The 16,961-nt window shown below is 40.5% G+C and overlaps 1 protein-coding gene across 2 annotated transcripts in view; it reads left to right on the top strand.

Moving 5' to 3' along the window:
- Myo1d (myosin ID) overlaps positions 1–16,961 on the top strand; it is a 316,231-nt gene that overhangs the window by 72,920 nt on the left and 226,350 nt on the right. The window lies entirely within an intron of this gene.

Below are 16,961 nucleotides of genomic sequence, written 5' to 3'. Positions count from 1 at the left end.
GTCCTCAGAATATCATAAGATTTTTTTGTCTACATTAAACATGAGTTCATATTAGTATCCCACATTTTATTCCAGTCTCATATGAATCCTTTCCTCTTCCATATCTATAACTTCCTTCTGCAGTATAGACAAACCTAGCTTCCATTATCCTCAACATATTCTTTACTCAATCCTCCTATATGTCACTAATTTCCCCACCATGTATACAAACAGACCACAACATAGACCCTGGCCCTGGTGGACACCTCAGTGCACTGACAGAATCCTTACTCTGACCCCACCACACACGCAGTGAGCCAGCTGAATTCTCAGCCTGGCTGTGCCAGATACACTGGCCAAACCCTTGTTTTTAAACTTGGAGGAATTATATAAGCAAAAACTTAAGACAGACTATTTTCTGAAATTTGAAAATAAGGATGCTAAAACTTTTAGTTATTCAGTCATCATCTAGTTTCAATTATTATTCACAGAGGCTGGTGGGACTTGTTTAAGTAAAGATTTGAAACTAATGCTATTTATAAGTAGTCTTAACTTTTGTGTTATATCATGTTAATAGGCATTTAAAGAAACTGGTCATGGCCTAGATAAGCAAGGTTGAGCTTGCCTCCAGCCCAGGAAGCTCCTGTGCAGTGCCACTTGGACAAAAAAACAAAAGTTACATAGTGTTTGTCTTTAGTTGGCAGCCGATCCACCTACATAAATTCCTTTCTCAATTTTATCTAACAATAAAAAAATAAAATAAATTTGATATCTGCTAGAAGAGCTAAGGGGGAAAGTAGGAAAATTTATTTGTTTTTTTCCATTTCTTGGTGTATTTGATCTGTTTTGACTCTTTTCTTTGCCACCACATTCTTACTCTCTTAGTTTGCTTCCTGATGGCTGCTGTTCCTGAGTATAGATAACTCTTGGTTATTTTCACAAGTGGAGATGGACCAGCTGGTAAAGCAGAGTGCTAGAAGGTCCAAATCATATTTGTCTTTGTGTTGATTTTGGTAGTCTGAATACAGGCCCATTTAATATGTAGAGAATGTAATAATAAATCTCTCGGTGGCTCCAGGTCTCTGCCTCTGTGAAAACTGCCTTAGCACCCAGTGTAGTGCACCAGGAAAAGTAAGAACAACCTATCTGGCTCTCCCTGGCACTAAGGAAAGATTCTGACATACGAGCAAAGCTGTATAATCTATCTCAAATATCATTTAAAGATGAAAACGCTTTGCAGAGTGGTAATGGCGATGTCTTTTATCTTTTATATATTCTTTAGTCTTCTATAAATTTAGCTCCCTTCTCCTAACTCACAAAACTTTGTTCCCAAATGCCCAGCTGTTATGCAGAGGCCCCCAAGGAGCAGCTATTCATATTCACCTGGGGGTATTACCTGACCTTCTGATTTCCCAGGGGCGGCTGGCATCAAAGGGGTTGCATTGGCATTCAGTAAGCACTGTGACGTCCGTGTATCCCATGGACACTCCCAGCATGGGAGCAGTGTGTGTGCTTCAGCCTAACCTCCCTCCTTCACCTGAGGCTTACCTCCACAGCCCCAAAGCAAAAGTCTCAATGTAAATGACAGCCAGTCAGCACTGAGGATGGCCTTCTTGTTGTCACTTTTTCTATTCATTGACAGTTTCATACATGCATGCAATGTATTTCAGTTCCTTTCAACCTGTTACCCTTTCTCATTCTCCCCTGCTGAAAGCTTTCTTCCCAACAAGTACCACACACACATACACACTTTCATGTCTTTTGTGTGCATGTGACCCACAGAGTTAAATTAGGGTTGCATGAGCACGAGTAAGAGGTTGTTCATGGGAGTGTGGGCAACTTATCAGTGACCACACCACTAAAGAAAGTGACAACCGTTCTCCAGCCGCCATTAACTGTCACTAGTCAGTTAGGGGTGGAGCCTCACGGGCTGTTCCTTGTTCCATGAAAAGGTGTTGAAAAGCCTGATTTTGAACAGGTCTTGTGGGGGTGACTGCAGCTGCAGTGAGTTCTTGTGTCATGTCCGGAAGACACTGCTTCATGTCACTCCTCCCCTGCCTCTGTGCTTCTTCCTTCCCCTCTTCTCAGTGTTCTCTGAGTCCTAGGTGATGGGAATATGGACGTCTGGCTTAAGGTGGAGCATTCCACACTTGCTTGTTCTCTGAACTTTAGCCAGCTCCACCTTGTTTTGTAAGACAGTTTTCACTGATTGGCTAGGCTGGCTGGCCAGCTGGCCAGTGAAACCTCTGCCCCACGTTCTGGGATTACATGCAGCTACCGCCACACTCTGCTTTTATGTGGATGCTGAGGATCCTAACTCAGGTCTTCATGCTTTTCCAACAAACACTTTGCTACTAAGTCACCTCCCCAGCCCCATAGCCACCTCTTAAAATTTGTTTTTTCTTCTGCTGTCTGTCCATAAATAAGCAGCACTGTGGTCTGCTCGGTTGCTCATGTGAGTAGCCCTAATACCTCTACCTCCTTTCCTCTTGTAATCAGTAAGTTATCCTGGTTGAGCAGTTCTTCTATCTGAAATCCCGCTCATCTCTCCATCTTTCTGAAGCTCCATCCGTTCCTGAGACTATTGCAGTAGCCCCCTAATGGTCAGTCAGCAGGTACTCAGTCTCTTGTACCAAAGCAGATATGATCCACCACAAACGTCTGCTCCAGACCCCTCAGATGGCTTCAAGGCCTCATATATGTCAGTCTCTCCTTTCCCAGAATCCTCCCCTGTTCTCTCTTCTGGGACATGGTCATCACCTGTTCTGCTCTAGGTTCTTCAGAAACTTGGTCCCTTCCTCCACCAGTGCAATACACATTTGGTTGCCTCTTCTCCTTCTTACTTGCAGTAAGGCAAAAATGGTCAGCTGTTTATTACTCATGGCTCAGAAACCTTGAAACATGAGTGCTAAGTAATAGTAACTGGATGAACAAACACATGAATACAAATGAATACAAAGACAGCAATAAGAATATTTAAAAAGACTTACAGGAATGCTGCTGATAAAAATCGTGCTTAGTGTAATTATGCTCTTAGTTTGCACCAATAGTGTGTTGAGGACTTCATGTGGAGCATCTCATTGTAACAATCTTGTGAGGTGGTTATATGCTGTAGTTTGGATGGTATATTGCCTTTTAGGAATGGGTCTCCTATAGCCAACAGGACTAGCCTTGTACTTGCTATGTGTAGCCCATGCTGATCTCAAACTTTTGATCCTTCTGCTTCAGCCTCCTGTGTGCTGGGATTCCAGGTAATGCACTACCATGCCCAGCTAGTTTGGTTGTAAAATGTCCCCCAAAGACACTTGTAGTGAAACTAGGGTCCTTCCCTTATTGGAAGGTGGTAGAAGCTTTAAGAGCTGGGATATAATGGATGATCTTTAGATTACTGAAGCATAAATTAGGTTATTATGCCTTTGAGATTATGGAACTCTCAACTCTATCCTTACCATCTTTTGCTCCCTGGTCCTTGAGATGAGAGGTTTTGCTCTGCCACACATTCCCACCATTGTGTGCTTCTTACCAAGGGCTTGAAGCAGTAAGGGCTACCCAGTCTGAAAGCTCCAAAGTCTAAAGCCAAAATAACCCTTTATCTATATTTATAAACCGTCACTGCACTTGTTACAGCAATAGAGACCTGACTAACAGTACCATTACTGCCCTAATTTTCAGATGAAAAATCCGAGGCACAGTGATGTGGTAACACAGTCACTGATCTAGTTAGTGCTAACCGGCAGCCACATACAGAGGGCATTTGTGTCAGTGCCACTTTCCTGTGCTATCGATGGCCCAGGAGCATCCGTTTGCTACATGAGTGCACTATGCTTAGCAAGAGTTCTCAAACATGTTGTGAATTGCAGGCTTCTGTGTCCATAGAAGATAAAAATAAACATTCAGTTCAAAGTGGTTTTAAGACAGTTGAAATCAAGAAGTGTCGGGAACTGCCTATATAGCAACTTTATTACAAATAACTCAAATGTCGGGCAGCATGATCATTAGGAATGTCTTTGAACTCCGACTTTTAAAGCTGGGCTAGGTCTCCTTCTCTAAACTGTGGCATTCTTTCTATCTCTATCATTGCCTCAAATATTTCTGAAACCATATGATTAAGGATTGTGGAGAGGAGAGTAAGAGCAAAAGAATAGTTTTAAAAATGGTTAATTTTTAAACTCAATTATTGTGCTTACTATGTGGCACTGTCAATTTATATAAAGCATGGAACAGTATAATATAGTTCTCAGTTTCCTCTCAACTTAAGCTCTGGCTTGAGTGCCAGGCTCCTGGGCACTTACTGACTACTCAAATATGTATATAAATACATACAGTCAGTAATTTGGATTCAAGCCTGCAGCCCCAGGACTGTGTGACTTGAAAATCCCTTCTCTTTCCAACACATAGTCCATGTCCATACTCCTCCAAAGTGGATAAACTAAGTGATTAGGTTGCATAGAAACCATGACTTTGACAGAGGAAGCAGGAAAGGATGCTTTTGCCTTTGGGATAAGTGCTCATCCAAACACTGGAACGGTGGACTGACCCTCACTGAGTTGGCTGGTGCCCCAGTGAGCAGCACGTGAGCAGGCAAACCAAAGGGTCAAAGTCTTGTGGACTTTGCAGTATAGTCTCTCCTTTCAACATAGTCCAGGATCAGTAGTTAAAAAGTCCGCACCCAGAGCCAGAAACTATCACACATTGGAAATACAATCATAAACTATAGTATCTCACTGGAGAAGAACTTGGCAATAAATCAACATTATAAATTGCATGTAGCCTTTAAAAATTTTAGATATATTTATTTTGTTTTATATTGTATGAACATTTTGCTTACATGTATGTATGTGTACTATGTGCATGTCTAGTGCCCATGGAGGTCAAATGAAGGCATAGGATCCCCTGGAACTGGAGTTAAAAACAGTTGTGAGCCAGCAGGTGGGTGCTGGGAACTGACCCCAGATCCCTTGTAAGAACAGCAAGCCATCTTTCCAGCTCCTGCGAGTGGTCTCTAAACCAGCACTTTTCACCACAGAAGTGTGTTATACAGGTAGACAAGCATATGTGCCCAAAGGAGAATAAACACCGTATGTTTACACTTGCTTTGTCCACAGTAACAAGTATTGGTTAACAATGTGAATGTCCAATGGTATGAACTCAATATTGTGCAGTCCTTTAAACATGAAACTTATATGAGACTTTTGCCAAGATAAATATTTTAGTTAGGGAAAAAAATGTGTTTATGTTAATTAAAAAAAAACCACCCAAAAATATTACCAGGTGGTGAGTTAGCTCACCGGATAGAAGCACTTGCAGCCTGCAGCTGAGCCTGACCCCTGAGTTCAGTCCCCAGAACCCATGCAAAGGTAGCAGGAGAGAACTGATGGCATGTGTGCTGCAGCATACCATGCACCCACACATACCACACATCTACATGCACACTACTAATAATTTAAGACCTATGTATGCACATTTGTGTATCCATAAACTATTCCAGAAGATTTCACAGGAAAGTGCAGCAGTGGTTACCTCCAAGAGGGAAAGAGAAATACTTCCACTGTCTTTTATATCATTTGAGTCTTTTACTAGTTTATATCACCTTGTCACAGCTAATACACTAACTGATATTTAAACTCACTGTGTAAAGAGCCTTGGGATTTAGACTTTTAATTTCATCCTTTAATTTCAGATTTATGGAAAACATAGTATAAAAAAATACCTTTTATTCTCCACCAGTTTTTTGTATTTTGCTCTGTTTCTGAGCTTCTCTTTTTATATTTTTATGTATGCATATAATTATTTTCACTTTTGGAGAGTATATTGGAGACATCATGATCCACTGAATAATTCAAGGCATGTTTCCTAAAAACAAGAATGTTCTCTTCACCACAGTGCAGTGATCAAAATCAGGAAATGTAATTTTGTCACAATTCAATGTCTAACTCTTAGCTGATGTTCATATTTTATCAGTTGTTCCAGTAATATCCTCAAAGCAATTTTCCCCTTACTCTTGATTCAAACTAGGAGTGTGCGCGCATTTACTTGTCACGTCTCCTTAACGCCCTACAATCTGGAATATGCTACTCAGCCATGCTCTGTTTTCCCGAGCAGGCCCTGTGCAGTTATGTTTGTAGACTGTCCTCTAGTTCCAGCCTTCACTGCTCTGGCTGAGGTTCAGGTTCTGGGCTGGGGCTGCCGCACGTGCTGCTGTGCCTTCCTCCCTGCGTCCTAGCAGGAGGCCCTGCTGGCCTCTGGGTTCTCAGTCTTGGGCTGCTCTGTGTCTCCTTCAAGCCATGTGTACTGCTCTTTAGTCCAACTGGGATCCCTAAGCTCACCCTTTCTCTCAGTACCTTGCCCAGCAACATTAAGATCCACCCGTGAATGTCCTATTTTGTGGATTTCTAAAAATGTTCAGGGGTGCTATACACAGAGACTCCCAGTTGCCTACTTCTTATAAATGGCTGACAAAGAGTATGCAATGGTTTTGTTTTGCATATCTCATCTTCCCAATAGACTATGAACTTCTTCTTTACCATCTGAAGCAGAACTCTCAATCAAATTAAAGGACCTATTCTAGAAACTTCACAGCAGTTCAGAAAACTCTCACATTTTAAATTTCCTCCAGAATTGCTCTTGTTTCCCAAATCTGTATTAACCTAGGTTCTCTGGTGAAAGAGATCCAATCAGATATGAAAGAAAAATATGATAGAAATTGAGATTGAGAGAGAGATTTACTGTTAGGTATCTGTTCACTTATGCAGTTACAGAGGCTGGGAAGTCTGCGGTCTGCAGCTGACAGACAGGAGACCTAGGAAAGACAGTGGCACAGTTTTCAGCTTGAGTCTGAAGGCCCGAGGACCAAGAGAGCTGATGGTATCAAGTCCAGTCTAAACCTAAAGGCAGAAAATTTGGTGTCCCAGCTCAGATACAGACAGGAGAAAAAACTGTGGTTTTGTTGTTTTGAATCGTGTTTTATTCTCTTCAGATCTTTAATAGGCTGAGGAGGGAAAATACTTTAAGCAATCTACTAATTAGAAGGTTAATTTCACCTAGAAATACCCATGTAGACCTCTCCAAAATACCCTTTTAGTTAAGCCTTTGGGCACCTTGTGGCCCAGTCACAAGTCGATAGTGAAGTTAACCGTCACAAGCAAGTATCAGTTTGCTCTAGAATTGTTGGTTCTAATTTTAATAACTTGGCTTTAGTGTTCATGAACTCCCTGTGCTGTAAAGTTATCATTTTTCCCTTTGAAATTAAGAAATAGTTTGTGAGGAAGTACTCTGAGGCTATGTAAATATCCTGTCCCTTAGATTGTAACTGCTGGTTTCAGCGTCTACTGATAACGTTCTAACGTCATCCCTTCTACTTGTATGCCTTGACTCTGACCTACAGGAGAAGCTCCTTCTCGTGCATGTCTTTAGTCACATCATGCTGGGTGTTTACTGTGTTCCATGAATTAAAATCTGTCACTGACATCACTTCTTTTCATGCCAGTTTCTTAGGAGGTTCCAAGGGGCCCATTCAATCTGTCGTTCTTTGAGCACTTCTCTACTTTCTGGTGCTACAAGGTACTGTAGATTCATTTTGTGGTTCTTTTAGTCTGTGAAGACTTCAGTTCATTTCCATGGAGCCTTGAATCCTGTAGCTGGGCGCCATTTGTAGCTGGAGGGCTTCTCTCCAGGTTCCCCAAGCCCCGCAGTCCCACAATCCACTTATAAAATAATCACTCAGACGCTTATATCACTTATAAACTGTATGGCCGTGGCAGGCTTTCTGTTAACTGTTCTTTTATCTTAAATTAACCCATTTTTATAAATCTATACCTTGCCACGTGGCTGGTGGCTTACCGGCGTCTTTACAGGTTGCCTCTCCTGGCCGTGGCTGCAGTGTCTCTCCCCTCAGCCTTCCGCTTCCCAGAATTCTCCTCTCTCCTTGTCCCACCTACTTCCTGCCTCGTCACTGGCCACCAGTGTTTTATTTATATAGAACAATATCCACAGCAGAATCCTATCAGGTAAGAATGGTATTTGCACACCTACACCCGGGTGTTATTCCTTCTTGGCATCTTGAGTGTACAGTTAGGAAATGCACATGCGTACTGTTACTTCCTCTTTCCTCTCTCTACTCCATAGTCCATGATTCCTCCAATTCCAGTTCAAACCTACTTGTTTTTCCCCTATGTCTCATGTTTATTTCATAATATCAAATATAATCCACTTTTAAAATCCCCCCAAACCTTTAAAAATCCCAATGCTTTAAAAGTTGCAAGTCTCTTAACTGTAAGCACATATAAATAACAAAACCAAGTTAGATCTGTTCAGCATATTATGGTACCAAGTAGAGATTCTTATTCCAAAAGGGAAAAGACAAGGCCATAGCAATGAACAATTACACCAAAGCAAAATCAAACCCAGCAAGGACAACATTCAAACTTGCAGTTCCAGTGGCTGGTGTCTAAGACTTGAACTGCATTCTTCTGGGCTCCTAAGAGCTTTGGTAGCAAAGTCCTTTTAGGAATGTTTAATCTTGTAATGTCCCTTAGTTTAAATATCATGATATAGGTTTACCAACACTTAACCTCTAATATGATCTCAATCCGTGTTACATAATACAACATTCTATTTACAATGATAAATAGAAAAAAGCCACAAATTTCTATTTAATATGTGAACAAGAATATTCTTAACAGGACAGAAAAAGTCTTGTCCATTATAACCCTTATTTCTGTTGACAATCACATGATCTTAAGCTGGTATTTATAACTACATTCTTCTACCCATTCTGTATTTCCTCTGCTCTCATCAAGCATTTCAGTGAGTCTTGGTTCATTATCTGGAGGAGTGACCTTTACTTTCATTCCTGAAGGGTCTGGGCTATTTATCACCTGCCTGGATTGGGTTGTTGTAGTTTCTTGTTGACTTTAGTCACAGGACTTGGTAACAAGGTGTGCTAAAAGATCTTCTGCATTTCTGACAGTCCAATTTCCCTTTGTTAGTCTGGATCAGTCAACACCTCCACCTCTTGCTGTTACTCCTTTCTTAGCCAGTTGACTCAAAGCCATCAGGAGCCCAAAATGTCAGGAGAAGTCTTGACTTCCAATTCAATGGGGTGTTTGTTGTGCCTCCTGACAGAAGCATTCTTCACCCTGGAACCAAAACTTCTAGGCCTGCTGAACACAAGCTTGTAGAAACAGGAAGAAAAACTGTCCCTAGTGAGCCACTAGGGATGATAGTGAGTGGAACCATTTTTATTTTCATTCCTCAATTCCTGGATCTGTGAATCCTGGTTATAAGAGGAAGAGCACCTTATAATAGACTCTGATTTAAGGCATATACAGCCTTCTGGAGAATCCTACCCCAGCCTTATAGTCTATTGCCACCCAACTGGCATTCTAACTGTATCTTTATTTTTTACTTTTCTTTCTTATTTAATATATTTTAACTAAAATACAATTATATCATTTTCCCCCTTTCCTCCCTCCAACCCCTCCCATGTATCTCTCTCCAATCCCTCCCCTGCCCCCATCTCCATCTCAAATTAATAGCCTCTTTTTCTTTATTATTGAGATAGGTAGGTAGGTAGGTAGGTAGGTAGGTAGGTAGGTAGGTAGGTAGATAGATAGATGGATGGATGGATGGATGGATGGATGGATGGATGGATGGATGGATGGATGGATGGATGGATGGATGCACAAATATATAAATACAATCTGCTGAGTCTATTTTTGTTGTTTGTGTACCTAAGGATCAGGGACCATCCTGGAAGTTATTATAAGAGCCAGAAGACCAGAAAGTCTGCTGTGAGACTAGAAATGGCTGCCTGAACAAGACCTAAACAATGCCAATAGCAATAGACATGCTAATGGAGAAAGGGCAGAGGGAGATTTCACAGAGTTCCACCACTAGACAAAGAACTACAGGCAACTAATGACTGCCGAGAGAGAGAGAAAATTAGTCTCATTCAGGGACAAGCCCCTAATTGCTTACTCAGACCCACGTATTTTGCAGCCATGTTCTCCAGCAGTGAAAATAGTGTCTCAGATTTGAGGGGTTTTTTTGTTGTTGTTGTTTTGTTTTTGTTTTTGTTTTCCTGGCTTTGAAGTTCTTCACATAAAGAGAGGAACCGATTATTTTCTGTGGGGACATGAATACATGGCCCATCTTTTAGATATCAGATGACATTTTGTTGTATTTTACCCCTCCTGTTATAAATTTGGCATGCCCACCAACCTGCGGAGGCAGATGTGGCCACAGCTTTTGTCATCATCCACTGCTACGAGCTGTGTAGACTTGTGTATGGTTGGGGCCACCCTTAAAGGCCCCAGCCACCCCAGATTCTCTCTTTCTTATTTCTTCTCTCTGTCTTGTTCAGTTTTTCTGTTTCCCAGTCTCTGTCTAGCTCTCTCTCATGTTCCCACTCCAAGGCATCCTTTCACTCTCTCCTCCTCTTCCCCAATAAACCTCCTACATTAGATCTGTTGCATGGCATGATCTCTTAGCAACTCACCTTGGCCTTTTCTGCCACTTTATCATTACACCTCCCCTTCACTTGTGAAACTTAGAAGCTAACAGACAGCAAAAGCTAGAATTAACCATATAAATAGGGGGAAATGATGTTAGATGATTTAAGGCTGTTCATATCATACCTGGTAACCTGCATTTTGTCTATAAGCAGGGTACAAAACAATTCCTGGAAGAAAGAGATGTGCTAGAGATTCATCCATTCATTATTGGCTTTATTCACTAAATATCTAATCTTTCCTTGGTAATACTATATTACATGCCAAAGGTAAAACAGTAAACAGGGCAGTTATAGCCTTTGTTCCCCTAAAAACTATTTGTCACCATGAGGGAAACAAACAGGTGTGAGCTTTGAGATGGAGAAAGAATTGTGTGTTTGAGGCCAGACCATACAGTGATGGGGTACTGGTGTGACATGGACCACTGTCTGGATGTCACATTGGCAAGATTGTGGTTTCCTGCAGAAATGTTTGAAGACCAGGCATTTCTAGTAGCTGTGTGTTTTCAGGACACATTTAGTGATATGTGGAAAGTAGATCAGAAGGAGTGACAGTAGTCACATCATAACAGTACCTGTGATAGAGACAGGCAATGCCCGGCCGGGACTTCAAGTTCTTATTAACACCATTCACTGCCAAGTCACTTGATCATAGAAGAGCAGGTGAATCCTACTGATTTGATTTGAATTTCTTTTTGTAAGGAAGATGAGACAGATTTTCATGGAATTTATTATGATAATAAAACTCTGTCTCGCCGGGCGGTGGTGGCGCACGCCTTTAATCCCAGCACTCGGGAGGCAGAGCCAGGCGGATCTCTGTGAGTTCGAGGCCAGCCTGGGCTACCAAGTGAGTCCCAGGAAAGGCGCAAAGCTACACAGAGAAACCCTGTCTCGAAAAACCAAAAAAAAAAAAAAAATAAAATAAAATAAAATAAAATAAAATAAAAAAAAAAAATAAAACTCTGTCTCTAGGGTTTCTATGGAATTTATTGTCCACAGTCCTAAGACAAAAAGTCCATAATCAAGGTATGAGCAGAACCAAGCTCTCTCTGACAACCCTTTCTAGACTCTTCTAGCTTCTGGTACAGGTAGATAGATGGTAGGGGTAGATGGTATTTGTTTCGTGCTACCTCACATGGCTCTATCTGTGTCCACATGTGAGGGACATTTCCCCTTCTTTAAAGTCCACCCTAATGAGCTCATCTTGATTATATCTGCAGAAGCCCTGTTTCCAAATATGATCTTATTACAGGACAATTAGGACTTCCTAATATATTGTTTGGGGAACACAGTTCAATTCCCCACATTAATGCCTTGTAATTTTTTTCATTTGTGTTTTCCAAAGCTGCTATCTATTTTTCTAACAGTTATTGATTTTTTTTCATTTTCAAATGCAGGGTTTATTGTTTACACATAAAAGTGGGGAAACAGCTCATAGAAAATGAAATCTAACAACTGAACAATCCAGCTCTAAATAACTCACCAGTGTCCAGAGGCAGAGTTCACTTACAGTGGTTAGATCCCCTGCTGGGAAAAGGACAGCAAGTAGATGCCAGCTCTGCAGCAGGTGCTCCTGGAGATGGACAGAGGCTCATTGGCCATGCCTCAGTTGTGCTTAGTCAAGTCAATCAGGATACTGAACACTCAGTAGTCACCTAAGTCAGAGCCAGCCAGGGGCAGGAGATCTTGGTAGGAGATGTGGTGGAAAGCTCCCTTGTTGCTAGAGTTCATAGTTCATGTGCTTTGAAGTACATTAGAGAGCAGTGTCTGCAGTTACTCCTTTTTTGTCTTATACTCAGTGTAAATAATTAAAAAAAATTTTTTTATCCCTTGCATTTGGTAAGGTTTCATATTCAGTACAGTTTCCCCTTAAAATAATTGAAATTTCTCTATCCATAATTTCTATTTTCACACCCTTCATTTTAAGCATCTTATTGTTCTCTTTGACTATAAAACTTGTTGCTCATTCTTGGTGTCCAGACACATCAAATTTAAACTTACTCCCCCAGGTTTCCAGAGACTATCATGTCACATCATCTGCTCTGTGAATATAGTAACGTGGTGTTCTTGCCGCCTTCCCCACTACCTGCACACGCACGCCTGTGCACACCTTGTCTGTAGGCTGTAGACATGCTCTGCTGTGACTGGTCTGAAGGGGCTGCTGCATCTTGACTGACTGCTGCAGATGGCCGTATATGCAAGTGATGTGAGTGAATGGGCTAGAATACTTTTAACAACAACAAAATATTTCAGAGCTCGTGGATATTGTACATGTGTCTTCCAACAGTATTGTCTTTATATCTGCTCTGTTGCCACATATTAGTTAAAAATGTTTTAGAACTTTTGTTTCATTTAGAAACGAATGAAAATATCTAATTTCAATAAATATTTTTATTTACATTTTAAAGAACTATTTAAGCTATTTTTGATTGGTTGGTTGTTTTTTTTTTAACTTTTGAGATACAATTTCTTGTAACCCAGGCTGTCCTCAAGCTCACTATGACCAGAAACTCCTGGTCATCCTGCCTCCACTTTCCAAGACCTGAGATTACAGGGGTGTGCCTTGTCCAGCTAATTTTAATTTAATTTAAGACAAGTATGTGTGTGTATACATACATATATATATATATATATCCAGGATGGCCTCAGACTCCAACAGTCTTCCTGTCTCAGCCTCCTGAATGCTGAGATTAAAGGTATGTGCCACCATGCCCTGTCTTATTAAGCTATTTTAATGATTGGGAGAGTTCTGAGGGGGAAAATGTGAGTGAAAATCATAATACTGGTGTTGGAGATTGAGTATCAATTAGGACTCCACAGAGAAACTGGTTCTCAGACTTTTGAAGAATGAGGGGGAGTCTGCTGAGTGTGGGGCAGGAAGGGGACCAGGATGAAGGGATTCCAGGTAGTGAAACTCAGGGGGAAAAAACATGAAGGCAAAGACCTAGATAGATGAAGGGAGAAGTGCTCATGAACAGAAGTGGTATTGGTTGTTAGGAGTCAAGTAAAGAGGACCAGACCTTGTGTGCCTGGGAATAGAGTTTGTTCTTCATTGGAAGATTAGTTTGTTTGTTTGTTTGTTTGTTTGTTTGTTTGTTTTGTGTGTGTGATCATCTTTGCTACTATAGCACATGGTTTTATTCTCTTTCCTGTTATACTCTGTTATTATGATTTATTTACAGTACTTTCTTGTTTTAATTTTTCCTCTTTTAATTTCCAGGGTTCGACCCCTTCCTTGGAGTCTACGAAGTAGACACTTTGTCATAACAGGTTTACACACAAAGATCATAGGAATGCTTTCATTATTCTTTTGGAGCAGGGTGTCTTCTAGTGTAATTACTGCAGATCCTCCCCTGGGAAGTCCCAAAAGGGCCTAACTACATTACTTTTCTGTTCTCAGGCACCATTTCAGGCATCTGAAATGGCAAGTTGATGTTAGAGTGTGTAATGGCACCATCTAGTGGTTATTTCGAAATCTAACCAAGCTTAAAGTCATTTGATAACCAGCTTACAATTTCAGAAGTAACTTTCTATCATTTTTGCAAATTACTGCAGCATTTATTTAATATATTTTGTTGAGCCTCTGAAACAGTCTTTAAGTCAACAGATAGTATAAATACTATGATTTATAAATAGCATAGTTTACAAAGAAATGATTTCTACATTTTATACCTTTTGAAACAAGGTAACCCAGGCTGCCCTTGATCTCTTGATCTCCTGCTTCTGCCTCCCAAGTGCTGGAGTTGTTGGTATAAGCCCCCACATCTGCTACTGTGCACTTATTTTAATTATATCTTGAAGATATGATGCTTAGCAATTTAATTAAACAAAATATTTTTTTTCTTTTTTCTTTTTTTTTTTTTTTTTAAGATTTATTTATTTATTATGTACACAGCATGTATGACTGCAGGCCAGAAGAGGGCACCAGATCTCATTACAGGTGGTTGTGAGCCACCATGTGGTTGCTGGGAATTGAACTCAGGACCTCTGGAAGAGCAGTCAGTGCTCTTAACCGCTGAGCCATCTCTCCAGCCCAAACAAAATATTTAATCTGAACAAATACAGAATTTCAGAGACTATTCCATTTGTGGCTGTAAGAACTATTCATTGAGAAAGTGAATCATTAAATACAGTGAGGATGAGATAACACACTGTCACATACATTATTGCTTATGCCTCTGAGTCAGAGTATCAAGCTCATGAGGTAACTTTTTCCTTAACAGCCTGTTGCTCCTTTTCATTTTTTTTTTCTATTTGGGCAGTTTTGAAAACTAAATAACCCTGTCTTTCTAAGTTCCTTGGCCATGCCTTCTGAGCGTGTCTTACATATTTACAGATCCAACCAGAGAGACCTGAGTGCTGAATCCTACTTGTTATTTCTTTGTGGGTTTTTTAAATATATATTCTTGTGGGGAGGGTTTATGTACTTGCTCTTGGAGACCAAAGAGGAGGATATTGAAGTCCTTGGATTGAGAGTTACAGTCACTTGTGAGCCACTTGTCATGAGTGCTGGAAACTGAACTCTGGTCCTTTGCGAGAACCGTACACAATCTTAACCACTGAACCCATCTCCCCAGCTTCATGTTCGTGGGTCTTTAAATGTAAGTTGTATAGATAGATATCTCGTTGGTGACTTGCAGTCGATTGACAAGGAATGCCATTTTGATCATTTAGTCTATTCCTCATCTATGGAGGCTATTGAGTAGGGGCAGCATTAATAAAAATAAAAACACTTGGTAAAGAATCTATGCTCACCTGCAATCCCAGTACTACTTTGGGTAGAGACAGGAGTATCAGGAATGGAAGGCCAACCTTGGCTACATAGTTCAGTGCCAGAGACCCTGTCTTAACACATACAAACAAACATCACTTTCAGGCATAGCATAATAGAAGTATAAAATTAATTGCTGTTTTTTTTGGGGGGGAAAGGATGCTAGAGGGGTATAATTATTACCACTGAACAACTGGAGAGGCTGGAGCACAGGAAGGGTATAGTTTTCACAAAGTCTCCCCACTGTTAAGTTAGTAATGTGAACACTCAGGCCTAGATGTGAAGGACCCAAAAGTCAGTGCTTTTGCTGTCAGTGGGAAAACCACAATAGAAAAATGCACAGGAAACCTCACTGGTTGATGACTCTTATTTAAATACATGCCAACTACTTGATAAAAATCTTGGTACTTATTTGTTTCCACTCTTAATTATAGCTGACAACTTCCATCTTAAAGGAAGGAAGTTTTAAAAACTTGCCGTTCAGGCCCTAATGCTTATTTCTCCTTGTCCAATGGCTATAAACAGCAGGGTACTTGGAGACAAACTACCCATGGGCCAGCATTTTGCCTGTGTGAGCCTTCTTCATTCAACTCTTGAAAGTGAGACACAGTCTTCCCTCCATTTTCACAGATGTGGTTTCCTTACAACCAGCCAACTGCAGATTAAAATGTAAGGGCTATTTAGATAGCATATAACGTGTATGAAGAATTATTATAGCCTACAGATTATGGAGAATGATATACCTAGGCTTTATACAGATCTAGGACATTTTACACAAGGTACTTAAACATCCACAGATTTTGTTATTTGTGAGGGCTCCTAGACCCAGTCTCCAATGGATGCTGAAAGATGGCTGTATTTGCCTGTGCCTTTCAGCAGATAGAATGTATTGATAACAATCACTTTAGCATAAACAGTTAAGCTCTGGTTTGTACACACTTAGAGGTATGGGTTACTGTGCAAATAGTATGTGTGGGGTTTCTATGTTTTTATATTAAATTTTTGTGCAGGTTTATCATCCCTATTTACAATTTCAGTCATGGAGCTTTTGCTAATTTTACTTTGTTCCCATGGCTTCTTCTGATCTGCCTCCTCATTCACCCATCCCTATCACCCCACTGTCTGTATATGAGGATAAACATGCCATGTGCTGTATAATATCTTGCCATGCATGCATATACTTAGTTGTCAAATGTATGTATAGATAGACAAACATACTTAAATATTATCCCGTACAAAAATTGGATCATATTACATATACCTTAAAAATATAGACACTTCCCTGAGAGTCCTTCTCACTGATTTGTAAGCTATGTGTCCAGGGTGTTTTCTGCAGTGTTTCTCATAGTAGCAGGAGAGAAGGAAGGTCACTGAATAAATTGTGCTGTATCTATACCACAGGATTCTAGGCAGTCACTCCAAAAACCAATTTGATTTAGACCAAAAGTGTCTCCTTTACCATTCTCTGTTGTGGATTTTACTGTGTTTATTTCTTTACTGACAATTTAGTGAGACTTCTAGAGGGAGATAAAATAAATGTGAACAGGCCTCTTTGTAATTGAAAATCCAGTGAAGTAAAATCGAAGACCTGATTTAGCTTCTATTTCTTATCCTACTAGAGCTGTGAGGGTTTCTCTAACTTTTTTCCTCTTCTTGCTTGACCTTCTGTATTGGAAACAGGAAATGCACAGCCTTCTAAGT

Source organism: Peromyscus maniculatus, chromosome 8, assembly GCF_049852395.1.
Source record: "Peromyscus maniculatus bairdii isolate BWxNUB_F1_BW_parent chromosome 8, HU_Pman_BW_mat_3.1, whole genome shotgun sequence".
NCBI lineage: Eukaryota > Metazoa > Chordata > Mammalia > Rodentia > Cricetidae > Peromyscus > Peromyscus maniculatus.
Note: the sequence above shows the minus strand (reverse complement) of the source record. Positions and strands in the feature narration are given on the sequence as shown.